Source organism: Myxocyprinus asiaticus, chromosome 8 (assembly GCF_019703515.2).
Source record: "Myxocyprinus asiaticus isolate MX2 ecotype Aquarium Trade chromosome 8, UBuf_Myxa_2, whole genome shotgun sequence".
In the NCBI taxonomy this organism is placed as follows: domain Eukaryota; kingdom Metazoa; phylum Chordata; class Actinopteri; order Cypriniformes; family Catostomidae; genus Myxocyprinus; species Myxocyprinus asiaticus.
The window spans coordinates 28,038,555-28,052,310 of record NC_059351.1 but is presented as its reverse complement, the minus strand read 5'-3'; positions in this window follow the sequence as shown (position 1 = coordinate 28,052,310).

Below are 13,756 nucleotides of genomic sequence, written 5' to 3'. Positions count from 1 at the left end.
CTTAATTCATTTGCCAATTGCTTTTCCTTGTCAGTTTGCCAATGGGTTTCTTTTTTGTTTTGCTTTTGCTTTTCTTTCTCCAATTGATAATAGAGTTAAAAATAAATGCCATTAGACTGTTGACTGTGGGAGCAACCAATGAACTTTTGATTCAGTTATAAGACACTCCCCCTCTCCCACATGCCACAAAGAGGATGTAAGATGGCCTGTCACTGGACAACGGTATGAGCAGTTTACCTGATATTATTGGATCTGTGAATCCCACGCATAAGAAACGGATCCAAAGCATATCCGATTTTTTTTTTTTTTTTTTTTTGCTTTATTGCTTGAACGTATTACATAAGATGCCTCAATAAACAACAACATCAAGAAATCCAAGTAGCAGCCAAGCATATACTAAATAAATAAATTGTAGCCTTAAAAAAAAACAACAAAGGGAAGGGAAAAGAAGACAAAAGGAAACCACACAAGGGGGTTAATCATCAAAATACACCTCCAAAAGATTACACAACTTTAGTTATGCAATAGTTTTAATGATTTGTAGAAGACAAATTTCCTTCTGGAAAAGCAAGCAGATGGGAGGATTTAAAAAATGTATATAATAATTGGCCAAAACCACAATATTACTAATAAAAAAATTTAGCAGCAGAATTCACTATGAAAAAAAGCATATTTTATACTTTTAAAATCCAAGTCAGGTACTACATACTTCCAACTTAACCAGACATGAAGGTCATCCCAGAATGTTTTAGAAAATTTGCATGAATAAAATAAATGTTCCAATGACTCTATGTCCACTTCACAAAAGGTACACTCATTACAATCCATATTAAACCTGTGTCTCAGGAACTCATTACAAGGATAAGTGTCATTAATAATTTTAAACTGAACCTCTTTAGCCTTTGGTAGAAGAGGAAAAGAAAGATGTCTAGATCTGATTTGGACCACTTTCTCTTTAGTAAAATCGAAAACAAGTGCTCTCTTTCTAACTTTAGATGGAAAAGCCTATGCATTCAACAAAGACCTTAAAACATTATTATGACAACTTTCCTCCATAAAATTAAACCCAGAGATGATTAAATTACTCAGTCTTGGAATCACAGGTGAATAACACAATGCACATTTAAACAACTGAGCCATACTGGCAGGAATGGTTTTTAACAAAGACATATATATATATATATACTGTAATCTCTGAGTACATGTGATATTGTACTTTCCACAAAAATCATTATAACTGAGGAAATTTCCTTCTCCATTCATAATGTGTACAATAGACCAGACACCTTTTTCCATTAAATCATGAAAGAACACAGATTTTCTATTAATGAGGATATACATATTGTTCCACAAAGAACAACTATGTGGGGAAAAATTGTGTTTGTATAACAATTTCCAGTATAACAATACCTGACTATGGAAGGAAGATAATTTACACTTTAACTTTCACACTTCAAAATAAAATCAATGCACCCAAAAGCTTCAAATATTTTAGAGGAAAAACTGAACCAAATAGAATGCTCATTTCTAAGGAAAGCCTGGAGCCACTTCAATTTAAGACTGCCATTCATAACATCAAAATCAATTACATTTAACCCACCCTCACTGACCGGCTTCACTATATCTCCCTTTCTTATATATTGGTGTTTGTTTTTCCAAATAAAATTATACTTAATTTGGTTAAAATCATTAATCCATCTGTCAGAAATACTTAGTGTATGCAGGATAAATCAGTCTAGAAAGTGCTTCTGTTTTCTGTATGAGAATTCTACCAAAAATAGAAATATCTTTTTGCAGATATTTTGACTTTTTTTCATATTATAGCCCAGATTAATTTTTCTCTCATTTTGGAATCCTTTGTAATAAAAATTCCTAAATATTTTACTTCATTTTTTACTGGAATTTTAAACAATTGAGTTTCTGTATGATTATGAGCTGCCATCAACTCACACTTTTTTCAATTAAATTGCAAGCCTGAAGCTTTCGAAAAATGAGACTAAATTAATGGCAACCGGAATCTGCTCTGCATTACTAAGACACAATGTGGTATCGTCTGCCAGTTGACTTATTAATAACTGACTACCCAAAACATTCAAGGGCTTGATCTCTTTACTGTTTTTAACATAAATTGCCAAAAGTTCAGCTATTAAAATGAATAAATATGGACTTGTCGAATCCCATTGCCTAATACCCCAGTTAATGTCAAATCGCTTAGAAGTCCCAAAAGGAAGTGAAGCTGAGCTATTTATCTCTTTATACAACATCTCTATTAATTTAACAAATGTATCGCCAAAACCAAAGAAATCCAGCGTACGCAAGATGCATTTATGTTCTACAGTATCAAATGCCTTGTAAAAATCATAAAAATCTGTCATCCTTAATGAAATGTCCATAATCCATTATGTCCTAAATGAGTCTAATATTGTTGCATATCAGTCTACCTTTAACAAAACCAGACTGGGTTTCACTTATAACTTGACTTAGCCTAAATTTTAATCTGTTTGCGATTCCAGATGTAAGTATTTTATAATCTACATTAAGTAGAGTGATCAGTCTCAGGTTATCAATAATTTTCTTGTCTATTCCTGTCTTTGGAATAAGATGATCAACCCCTGTTTCATAGTTGGAAGCTAAGTATTACGTTCAAAACACTCCTTTAAAGCATTAAACTGCATGTCCTTTATATCCTCCCAATAAAAAATAAATAAAATAAAAAAAAAATTGTGGTCAAACCATCCTGACAACGAGATTTTCCTAAAGACATTTTTTTAATAGCAGAATCCAGTTCCTCTATTTTCAGTTCTGCATCACAGGTTTCTTTAAAATCCTTATCAATCTGTGGGATAAATTATTCTATCTTTTCAAGAAATTCACTATCATTTTTGCCAGAGTGAGATGAAGAGTAAATATCACTATAAAATGTATGTATTTCCTCAGATATTGATTTTGGGTCTGTGATTTCCTAGTCATTAATAATTAAACTATGAACTGCATTGCTCACCTGTCTCCTCTTTTTTAACTGAAAAAAATAAGCCATATTTGTCAGAGCCATAGCCTAGCAGGCTGGGCTCATGACATGTGATACTGATGCATCGCAGGTGACCAGAGTTCAAATCCTGGCTCATAAGGTCTTTTCCTGATTCCATTCACACTCTTCTTTCCTGTCTTCTCTCCACTCTCTCTGTCATTAAAAGGCAAAAAAAGCCATATTTTTCTCTCCTTCTTACATCCATTTTGCACGAGATCTCACAAAATCTCCCTGTGCTTTCCATAAACACAAATGGTCTAATTTAGCTTGAAGAGCATGTAGTTCATCTCCATCTTCTTCAGACATTTCCTGCATATTACAGCAGGCATTAATGTCTTGAATTAACCTTAAATCCATCTGCTTCTGTATTCTACTCTTTCGTTTACCAAACTCAATTGAAAGTTCCCTTGTTTTGAATTTAAAATACTCCAATTTACTCCCATTAGAAGTTAAGGTGATGTCATCCTTAATCTCAATAATCAAATTTCTTATTTCCCTACAATAATCTTTATCCCTTAAAAGGTTTGCATTAAACTTCCAGTAGTTTAAACTTTTAATTATTTTTTGTTGCTGGAGTCAAAATGAATGAGATAAAGCAATGATCTGTCAATGGTGCAATGGAAATTGTAACATTAGAGACAAACTCAGTATATTCATCACTAATAAGCCAAAAATCTATTCGTGACTTAAAGGATCCATTAGGCTTGACCCACAAAAACTGACTAGCATTAGGGTACTTAACTCTCCAGATATCTTTAAGAGAATTTAACCTGCAGAACTCCTGTATAGTGTTATTGAAATGATGACTAGTATAACTAGAAGGGCATCTGTCCAGCCATTCGTCAGTGTCATGTTAAAATCACCTCCAATTAGTACAAAATGAGTATGAAATTTTGTTTGAAGAAGTGTGACAACATCTGTCATATTAGAAAATAAAAACTTGTTTTGCCCACTACTGTTATAACCATAAACATTAACCAAAATAAGAAAAATACCTTCAGTATTAACCACAGCAGCAAGCCAGTGACCATTAACATCACACTGAAAAGTCACAACATTCACAGGGCAATTGTTAAGGCATATGGCGACACCTGCTGAATGATTGGAACCATGACTAATCAAGATTGTATCTCCCAATTGCATTTTCCAAAAAGTAGTATCCTCTTCAGTAGAATGAGTCTCTTGCAGAAAAACAAAATGTGACTTCTGCCCCTTACAAACCATAAATATACCTTCAGGATTTACTTTGTCCTTTAGTCCCCTTGCGTTTAACGAACAAAAAGATAAACAAGACTTTACAGAGATCATATGTCCAGTGGAACTCACAGTACATAAACAGACAACTTAGACTGTCACAAAACAGTCGAAATCGGAAGATTCAAAATGCAACACTTAAAAAGTCCCTCAGAAACCAACACATTTCCTATTTTTCTTTTTTTCTTTAATCCCCTTTTCTCCCAATTTGGAATGCCCAATTCCCACTACTTAGTAGGTCCTCGTGGTTGTGCAGTTACTCACCTCAATCCGGGTGGCGGAGGACAAGTCTCAGTTGCCTCCGCTTCTGAGACCGTCAATCCACGCATCTTATCACGTGGCTCGCTGTGCATGACACTGCGGAGAGTCACAGCTCGTGGAGGCTCATGCAACTTTCCGTGATCCACACACAACTTACCACGTGCCCCATTGAGAGCGAGAACCCCTAATTGTGACCACGAGGAGGTTACCCCATGTGACTCTACCCTCCCTAGCAACTGGGCCAATTTGGTTGCTTAGGAGACCTGGCTGGAGTCACTCATTATGCCCTGGAATCAAACTCGTGACTCCAGGGGTGGTAGTCAGCGTCAATACTCTATGAGCTACCCAGGCCCCACCTCATTTCCCATTTTTCTAACTTTTCATCATCAGGCAAATATTTGCTTCCCCTCTATGAAACCAAAAGGACCATGAAAGTACGCCACTTTCCCATCAGCTCTCACTTGTTTAATGCGTGGCCAAAGCACTTCTCTTGCCGCTCTGTCCTCTTTGTTTAAGTCCTCTGCGAAATGAATGCCTGCCTCCTTGCACATGGTTGAACCCTTTGACAATGCCCAAATTTGATATATATAGATTTGCTTTGAAAATTGAATGATGATCTGCCGCATTCGATTTCCTTATTTTCTGCCAATTCGATGGACCGTGTCAACCGCCTCTTCCATCTCCCATGGCACTCCTGGAGCAATCTTGAGATCACCTCCTGGAGCAATCAAGAGATCACCTCCGCTCTAATCTTCTCATTCTGTTTCTCCAGCGAGCCTTTAATGCGTAAATTCCAGCACCTTTTGTAATGATCCAATTCTCCTACCCTTGACCTCAGCTCTATGTTTTCTTTTTTGAGATCAGAATGATCCAGATCCAATTCCACTACCTTCTGCTTGTGAGCTTTCAGCTCTTCCTTAACCTCTAAGATAACGCTACAATTCTCTTCAATTTGTTTTTTTAAAGCTCCTCCTCCTCCTGCTTGTCGAATCTCCTACTGATGGAGTAAATAGCCTCCAGAATATCCGCATTAGAAATCTCTCCCTCCAGGTCAGGGCATGGTTTCTTCATAATATTTTAGATAGACTCTCAGCACCACTTTCTTCCAAGATGCACTTGTTATCCACCGCAGATACCTCCATCGTGTCAGTGTAATCGTGTTCATTTCTGCTACTGGACACGAACTCATCCTCGGAATTTCTTGCTCTACCTGCCATCTTTAGAATAATGAATGAAGATTGCCGTTGCAAATCAAATTGGGAACACTCTAAACTCGAAAATAGACTTTGCTATCTGTAACCCAGGTCATTGACTAGGTCACTAGTAATTATAAGTATTTTAATTTATTAATATCTCTTTAGTATTAATAGCAAAAGAATGCAGATTAAAGTTAATTTATACTGTATTATATATTTAAATCTAGAAAAAGAAATAGTCTAAAGTACGTTTTGATTGGGTGAGGTCGGAGGTTAGTCCCGCCTCCGGGAGGAGAGTTAACGAGGAGAGTGCGAAGGAACAGAACAAGAGGAGGACAGCGAGGTTCGATCGACTATTGTCTTCTGGGTGACGTGTTTGGTGGATTTTTGCTGGATGGCGGTGTCGTCAGCGGGAAGTAGAAAGGGAAAGGCGGGGAGGCACATCTGCTCCGGGAATGGAACAGAGAGGCATGAATGGCGGGATAGCGAGGAAAGTATGGGGGGGGGGGGGGTAGGAAGTGAAGGAGAAAATGGTGGATCTTATAGGGAAAGTTGGAAAGAGGTAAGAAGTAAACGATGGGAAAAAAGGAAGGATAGAAGTGGTTCAGAAGAACCAGATGAACAGAGTGAGAAAAATATTAAATGCATCATGAGGTTTGGTGATCAGTTTGGGGTAAATAAAATTAATCCATTAAAATTGACAAAGCTGATAAATAAATCTACTGGAAATATAGATTTAGCAAAAGTACTATCTGATGGAAATTTGTTAATGGGATGTAACAAAGAAGAACAGGCAAATAAAGCTCTTAAACTTAAGGAAATCGCCAGAATTAAAGTGGTTAGTACAAACAAAGTAGGAGAAAAAGGTAGTAATAGGGGACAAAGAGGTGTTATTTCTGGGGTACCACTTAACATAGGCATGGATGAAATTAAAAGTAACATAATGGGAGGAATAATATTGAATGTGCAAAGAATGAAATCAAATGTGGAAGGAAATAGAAGAGAAACTGAAAGAGTAATGATAGAATTTCAAGTGGAAGAAATACCAAAAAAAGTGATGTTAGTGTTGATGAGTTATGCTGTGAGTAGGGCTGGTACGATTCATCGACGTCATCGATTACAGGAATACGTCGATTTGCATAACATGCGTCGGCACGTCGCAATGGAGTAATTAAAATGGCAGCGCCCGGTTTAAGTATGGATTCCCACGAAGAACAAGCTGCAGCTAAAATAAAACTCGGCTACAGTTATCTAAAGCGTGGGAGTATTTTAGCCAGAGACCCAACAATGTGGTGCTGTGTAAGCTATGCAAATTGGAAATGGCTTATCACAGCAGTACAACTGCCGTGAACGAACACTTGAAGCGAAAGCATCTCAGAGCGCTTTGTCAAGACGACAGCATCGTAAGTCCTGTTTACTTTTTGTCCCCACCCAAGCATGACATATTAGTATTACAACACGTGTTTCAGTTAGTAGTAGTCACTTTAATTTGATTTTCTAAATGTTTCCTCATCGCCCCCATGTTAAAAGTAATTTCTGCACCGCTGTTTACGTAGAGTGACCATACGTCCTCTTTTTCCCGGACATGTCCTCTTTTTCGGACCTTAAAAAAGCGTCCGGCCGGGATTTCTAAATTTGCGACAAATGTCCGGGATTCGGCTTTAGTTGCATTATGATGTGCATTTGGTCTAATACTTCATTGTGTGTGCGCGCATATTTGCATTGCTTTAACCTCTCTTTGTAAGTCCCGCCTTCTCGCACACCAATTGGTCAATTATAAGAGGCTTGCAGCAACTATTGGCCAAATTCCTGCCTGTCAATCTCTCCGCGAACGTGCTGTTGTGTTCGGCATCAAACAGTTGCTTGACAGCAGCAGCAAATGACAGCTGAGTGGAAACAATGCCCAAATGAAAGTGCAAATTTACAAAAGATTTACAAAAAAATTACCATGCTTTCGTCCAGGTCGAGATCCGTGGGAAGCAGAATGTATGACATGTAAAGCTGGCACTTATGTGTCAGTTGCTAATAAAGGTGCAAGTGATTTAGAAGCACACATTTAGCTCTGCGAAGCATAAAGGGTCAGCAAAAGGTGAAAGTTCATCAGGACTACTTTTTGCAACCAGGTAAAATTGTTATCACATTGCTTCATTTTCCATGGCCATTCAAAATAATACTAATAGTTAATGAAGGTACACTCATGGCATCAAATATTTTATTTTAGTACATGGACATTCAAAAGAATGTTGAAAATTTGTATTTATATATATATATATATATATATATATATATATATATATATATATATATATATATATATATATATATGTTATGCTAATAGAGTGTCTTTTTCACTGTATTAAAGTTTGCATTCATGCATATGTTTTTTGTTGCAGAATAATGCCCTGCAGTGCACACTTTGTTTCTTTACATTTGATTGTGTTTAAGAGAAGATGATTTAATAAAATATTGAAATATTAATGTATACAAGTTTTGTATATTTATTTTGGGTTAAATAATTGTTATATTAATCAAGTAATAATTATAAAAAATCGTTACAATAATTGCCAAATTAGTCGTTAGATTAATCAACTAATTGGAAAAGAATCGTTAGATTAATCGATAAAAAAATAATCGTTAGGTGCAGCCCTAGTCAAAACCTTCTTCACCCGAGATGACAACAGTCGGATAACGACTGGACGCAAACAAACAATTACCAGGAACAAGGTGAAGAAGCAGAAAAGGTTTCTGGTTGACACAATGAAAAATCTTCACAAAAAATGTCTCACTGAAAACACAAACAACATATCATACTCCCTTTTCTGTAAGCTTTGCCCATTTTGGGTTGTACATCCCACTCTCTCTGAATGGAACACATGTCTGTGCAAGATCCATGAAAATCTCAGATTTGTCGTTGAGAAGTTGCATAATTTGAGGCTAATAGATACTTCAGATCTCGAGAGTTTGACTAAAATGATAACCTGTGACACCTCCAGGAAAATGTGCATGTATGATGAGTGTGAGGAATGCAAAGACAAGACTGTTCAGCTCCCCAGATTTGATGGCTCAGCAAAGGCTGCATTCACTCAATGGGCCACAGCAGAGAAAGCAAGGGAAGATGCGAGGGAGGGTCCTACCACTGTTAAGATCACAGTGAAGAAAACAATGGAGGACACACAAGACAATCTTGTGGAGTTATTCCACACTCTTCTTCATAAATTCAAAAGACACACATTCAACATAAATCAACAGTACTCCTACTGCAGAGAGTTAAAAAAGAACCTGTCAAAAGAAGGCAGTGATCAACATTGACTTCTCTGAAAATTACACATGCAAATACAGCTCAGAGATTCAAGCTGTCCACTTTGGCTCCTCGCACCAACAAGCTACTCTGCACACTGGTGTTTTGTACATAGGTGGTGAAAAAGAGTCCATCTGTTTTAGCACAGTGTCACCCTCCAAACACAAAAGCCCCCCAGCTATATGGGAACACGTGAATCTGGTGCTGAATTATCTACAAGCCACATACCAACATGTATCTGTTCTACACTTTCTGGGTGATGGACCATGTACCCAATACAAACAGAAAGGGAATTTCTTCCTTTTCAGCACAGAGCTCGCAAGACGAGGTCTGAAAGGTGGAACATGGAACTTTTTTGAGGCAAGCCATGGCAAGGGGTCCCCTGACGGTGTTGGGGGAACCTTGAAAAGAACAGCGGACAAGCTGGTGACCAATGGCCGTGTCATACCCGATGCCCATGACCTATATAAGGCCCTCACAGAAACATCTACAACTGTTAAGTTGTTTTATGTAGCATCTGAAGCAGTGGAGCAGGCAATGGAAAAGATGCCAGGCCAGATTCCACCAGTGCCATCAACAATGAAAACCCACCAAGTGATCACATTCACTCCAGGAGAAATCCTTTACCGGGAATTTAGTTGCATGTGCTCCATGCAAAAGCAGCTGACATGTCAGTGCTTCACCACACAGCATTTCACTTTTAACAAGACAACCCAAAAGGTGCCAACAGAAGCAATTGCTTGGGAAAGTGGAGATCTCATTGGAAAGTGGTGCATGCTTAAATACGACAATGACCTTTATCCTGGGATCATCATGGATACAGATGAAACACATGCCCTTGTAAAATGTATGCACCGTGTTGGTGCCAACAGGTTCTTCTGGTCTCCAAGAGATGACTTCCTGTGGTATCTCTTTGATGATGTGCTCGAAATCATTCGAGCACCACAGCCTGTGACATCCCGCCACATGGAAATCCAAAGGGATGTGTGGATGCGACTCTCCGAGTCACTGTTATGATGTTATGAAAAATTGATTAAATTACAGACTTTCTACTGATGGTTTCCAAAAAAGGGACATTTTACTATTAGGAAAACATTAGATTTAAAAAATCTATTTCTTGTTTTACTACTCTAATGGCGTACATATTGTCCGTAACGGGGTGGTACAAGAAAGGCTCCCTTGCCTGAATAAAAAGGATAATATTACTAAGGATTTTGTGCCTTAGGTGGGAAAATATGTTTTTTTGGAGGATTAACATATTTTTCAAGTTGAAAAATAAATAAATTTGTTCTTAATGAAAATGCTGAAAATTGCAAAGTGGAAATGGCACCCGTTTCATAGAATGACTCAGAATTTAAATGCTTATATCATCTGAAAATTAATTTTGTCAATCTTTAGAAGTACAATGGCATATTGATCACCCTAAAGCTAATAGATATGGACTAAAAGCAGCAAAACTTTCATTTTGATTTCACAGGGTCTTTAAGGTATTATATTTGTTAAAAAAAAAAAAAAAAAAAAATTGTCAGAAAACATGCTGATTCTTCACAGAGTACAGATGACGTTTTTTTATAGACAGTGCCTCACCTGAGTTATGTAGATGATTTGAAGTGATGGTCCGATGTTAGTTACGTTGATATCATTCATTATTCTGAGTTGTTATGACAGCTGACAACTGCACAAGTTGAGGCTGAAATTCATTTTTACACCAAATAACACTTAAATGGTCATTGGTCTCCTCTGGATCACTCATTTTGGCAGTTTTTACTTAGCGTCTCGAGACCAGAAACACAAAACAGGCTATTAGAATCATCATGGCGCCGCCCAGTGGTTGCTCAGCAAAACTGTAGATAGTAAGAAACTTTTTGGGAGCAGCGAGGTCATTCTCCACCCCATATAGTCCAAATCGCTCCGAACCACTGTCGTTTGTGCTCGATTTGTGCCACTAAAAGAAACATCAACGTTTTCCTTTCTTTGTATTTAACAAGATAGCTTTTGTGAGCTGTGAAATCGGGCAGGCTAAACCCCATGTCAATCACTCTCATCTGTCTTCATCGTTTGTGCTCACTTCTGGTTTGAGCCGTGTTTGGTATCGTTGAAGCATTAATTTTTTGACAAAGATTAATCTTTCTGCCCATCAAACTCCAAATGTAACAGCAAAAATTGTCCGTGTTTGTGCTGCAAATTATGAGTTTCGTGAGACTGCTGAACAAAGCTGTACATCATATTTATATAGGTTAATTATTCCGAATTTTTTTTCGCAAGTGAACAGCCACAGTTTTCAGCTCTGAATTTGCTTTTATTCGTTTTTAATTTTGCTAGAAGCTGGCGCGACTTGCATTGACGGTGTTTGTGTAATTGCTAGTGATGGATGGATCGTTCATGAACAATTCGTTTGTTTTGAACGAATCTTTTGTGACTCAGAAGAACCAGTAGTCTGAGAGTTATTCATTCATTTTGTTTTGGCCGCGCATGCGCATTGCGCAACCTCCATTCATTTGTTACGTGAAAACCGCATAGGCGCTGTACAGGAAATGGAAATGATTAGTTCACCTTTCAATTCTTTTGGTCCGAGTTGTGACAGCCGTATATGCTATGCATTGCTCACACAGGTAACAGAAATGATTAGTTCAACTTTCAACTCTTTCGGTCCGAGTCGTTTGTTCTTTTGTCACGTGATAGCCGTATACGCTATGCATTGCTCACACAGGAAACAGAAATTATTAGTTCACCTCTCCAGTCATCCGACCAGATGACTCGAGAGGTGAACTAATCATTTCTGTTAGCTGTGTGCATTGCGTATACGGCTGTAAGGGGGGGGGTCCACCCAATGGCCCAAGGAAGGTATCCAGTGGCGTGGCTGAAGGTCTTCTGCGCGTTCTGTCTTATCGTGCGCATTCAATTTATTTAGTTCCAACTAAATAACTATATTATTCGTTTTATGATCCCCATTTATTTTATCTGACTCCAATTATAAAAGTTTCCAAGGATATATTAATGTTCTGGTCTTAATTATTATTATTAAATTTGGTTTAAAATTTGATCATCATATTTAACTCTATTTTATATTGTATTCGTTCATTCGGATTCTTGTCGCTTAGAGAGTCTCATGCTGGCCGTGTACGCGGATCTCACGGCAGTATTGGTCATTAAAACAGTAATTGACTAAATACTAATTAGATGGCTGCTCATGCTTGCCCTTTTATCTAAAAGTATTTTGTTTAGTCCCCTTAGATAGTAAACACTTAGAGTAACATTCTTTCTACCCAGAGGTCATGACCACTAAATTTACAAAGGTAGACCAACAATACCTAAGTTAGAGTAGCTTTATATAATCATGCCATAGTTTCCTATGTACACTTAGCTAGAAAATATTACAATAACCAGAGGTTTAGACTTCACCCTATTTAAGCTTGGTCGACAATTTCATGTTGTCCAAAACGGAAATTCCATATCGAGCCTGTACACTCTAAGTACACTTGAACTAATGCCAATTTGTTAGTCAGAGCTCTAAAGTCTCAGTGAGTGTGCCCCATGCTCCACTCAGAACTGAGCTTTAGTCCGCTACTAACCTTGTTGTAGATTTGCTGAAACATGGACTTAATGTAATCTACTAAAGACAATAATTTCAGAGTAAATTAGAATAAACTCAAATGTAACAATTTATTTACCAGGTAAAATAATACATTCATTAATTCCAATTAGACAATAATAAGTCAAATTTAAACATCAATAAGAATTGCATACCTGGTAGAGAAAAACTACACACAGCAATTGTGTGGGATATCTGACTACAGACTCCCCGAGCTCTTGGCCAACCTTCCTTAAATACCAAATGATTCTATTGTTATTTCAGATGTGTTTGTTTGATGTTATTCAAGATTTGGTTTACAATTTAGGGGGTTGTAAGTAGACCTTTGAAACTTGTGATTGAGTAGGTTGTTTGATGTTTACAAAGAATGTACCTAATCTGAGAGTCCTGGGAGATAGAGGGAGGGGCATGCCCCTGATAGAATACAGTATTTTACTAAGTTCTTAAATCTTACTTGTGATTTGACCTTGCTGAAAGGGAATTAGACCGTTTTACCAGTTGCACTGAGACCTCTTGAATGATACCAAATTTGTATGATCAGAAAACATTTTTCATTACAGAACAGGATGAGTCATAACTTAGTTTTTGGTGATTCTAAAATGACCTGAGGTGAGGTATGTAAGAGAGGGGGGAAGATGTGCGTGAGATTTGCGTTTTATGGTCCTTACTCAGTAGGGTGTGTTGTCTCAGGTGGAGATGCTCTTCAGTGAGAGAGTTTTATGACGTTGGTTCTCGCAGAGTTCTTTGACTTTTACCGGAAATATCGCCTTTTGGGCATAGACATTCTGGTGAACAACTGCCAGCGTCGAGCCTCCTGGTCTACGGAGATTTGAAAAGAGCCATCTTGCAACGGGTTGGTCGCACTCCGGAGGAAAGTCGTCAACTCTTCTGGAGCTTGAAGTTGGAGAGCTCCGACCGCCCGTTTGCCTTTGCTCAGCGGCTCTGTGACGCCTGCCGAAGATGGCTGCTAGCGGGGGATCGCGACGTCCAGGGAATTATCGACCAGGTGGTACTGGAACAGTTCATAGTTCGACTGCCAAAAGGGATGGCGGAGTGGGTCCAGTGCCACCGCCCGGCGTCGTTGGATGAAGCTATCCGACTTGCGGAGGACCACATGGCAGCGATCC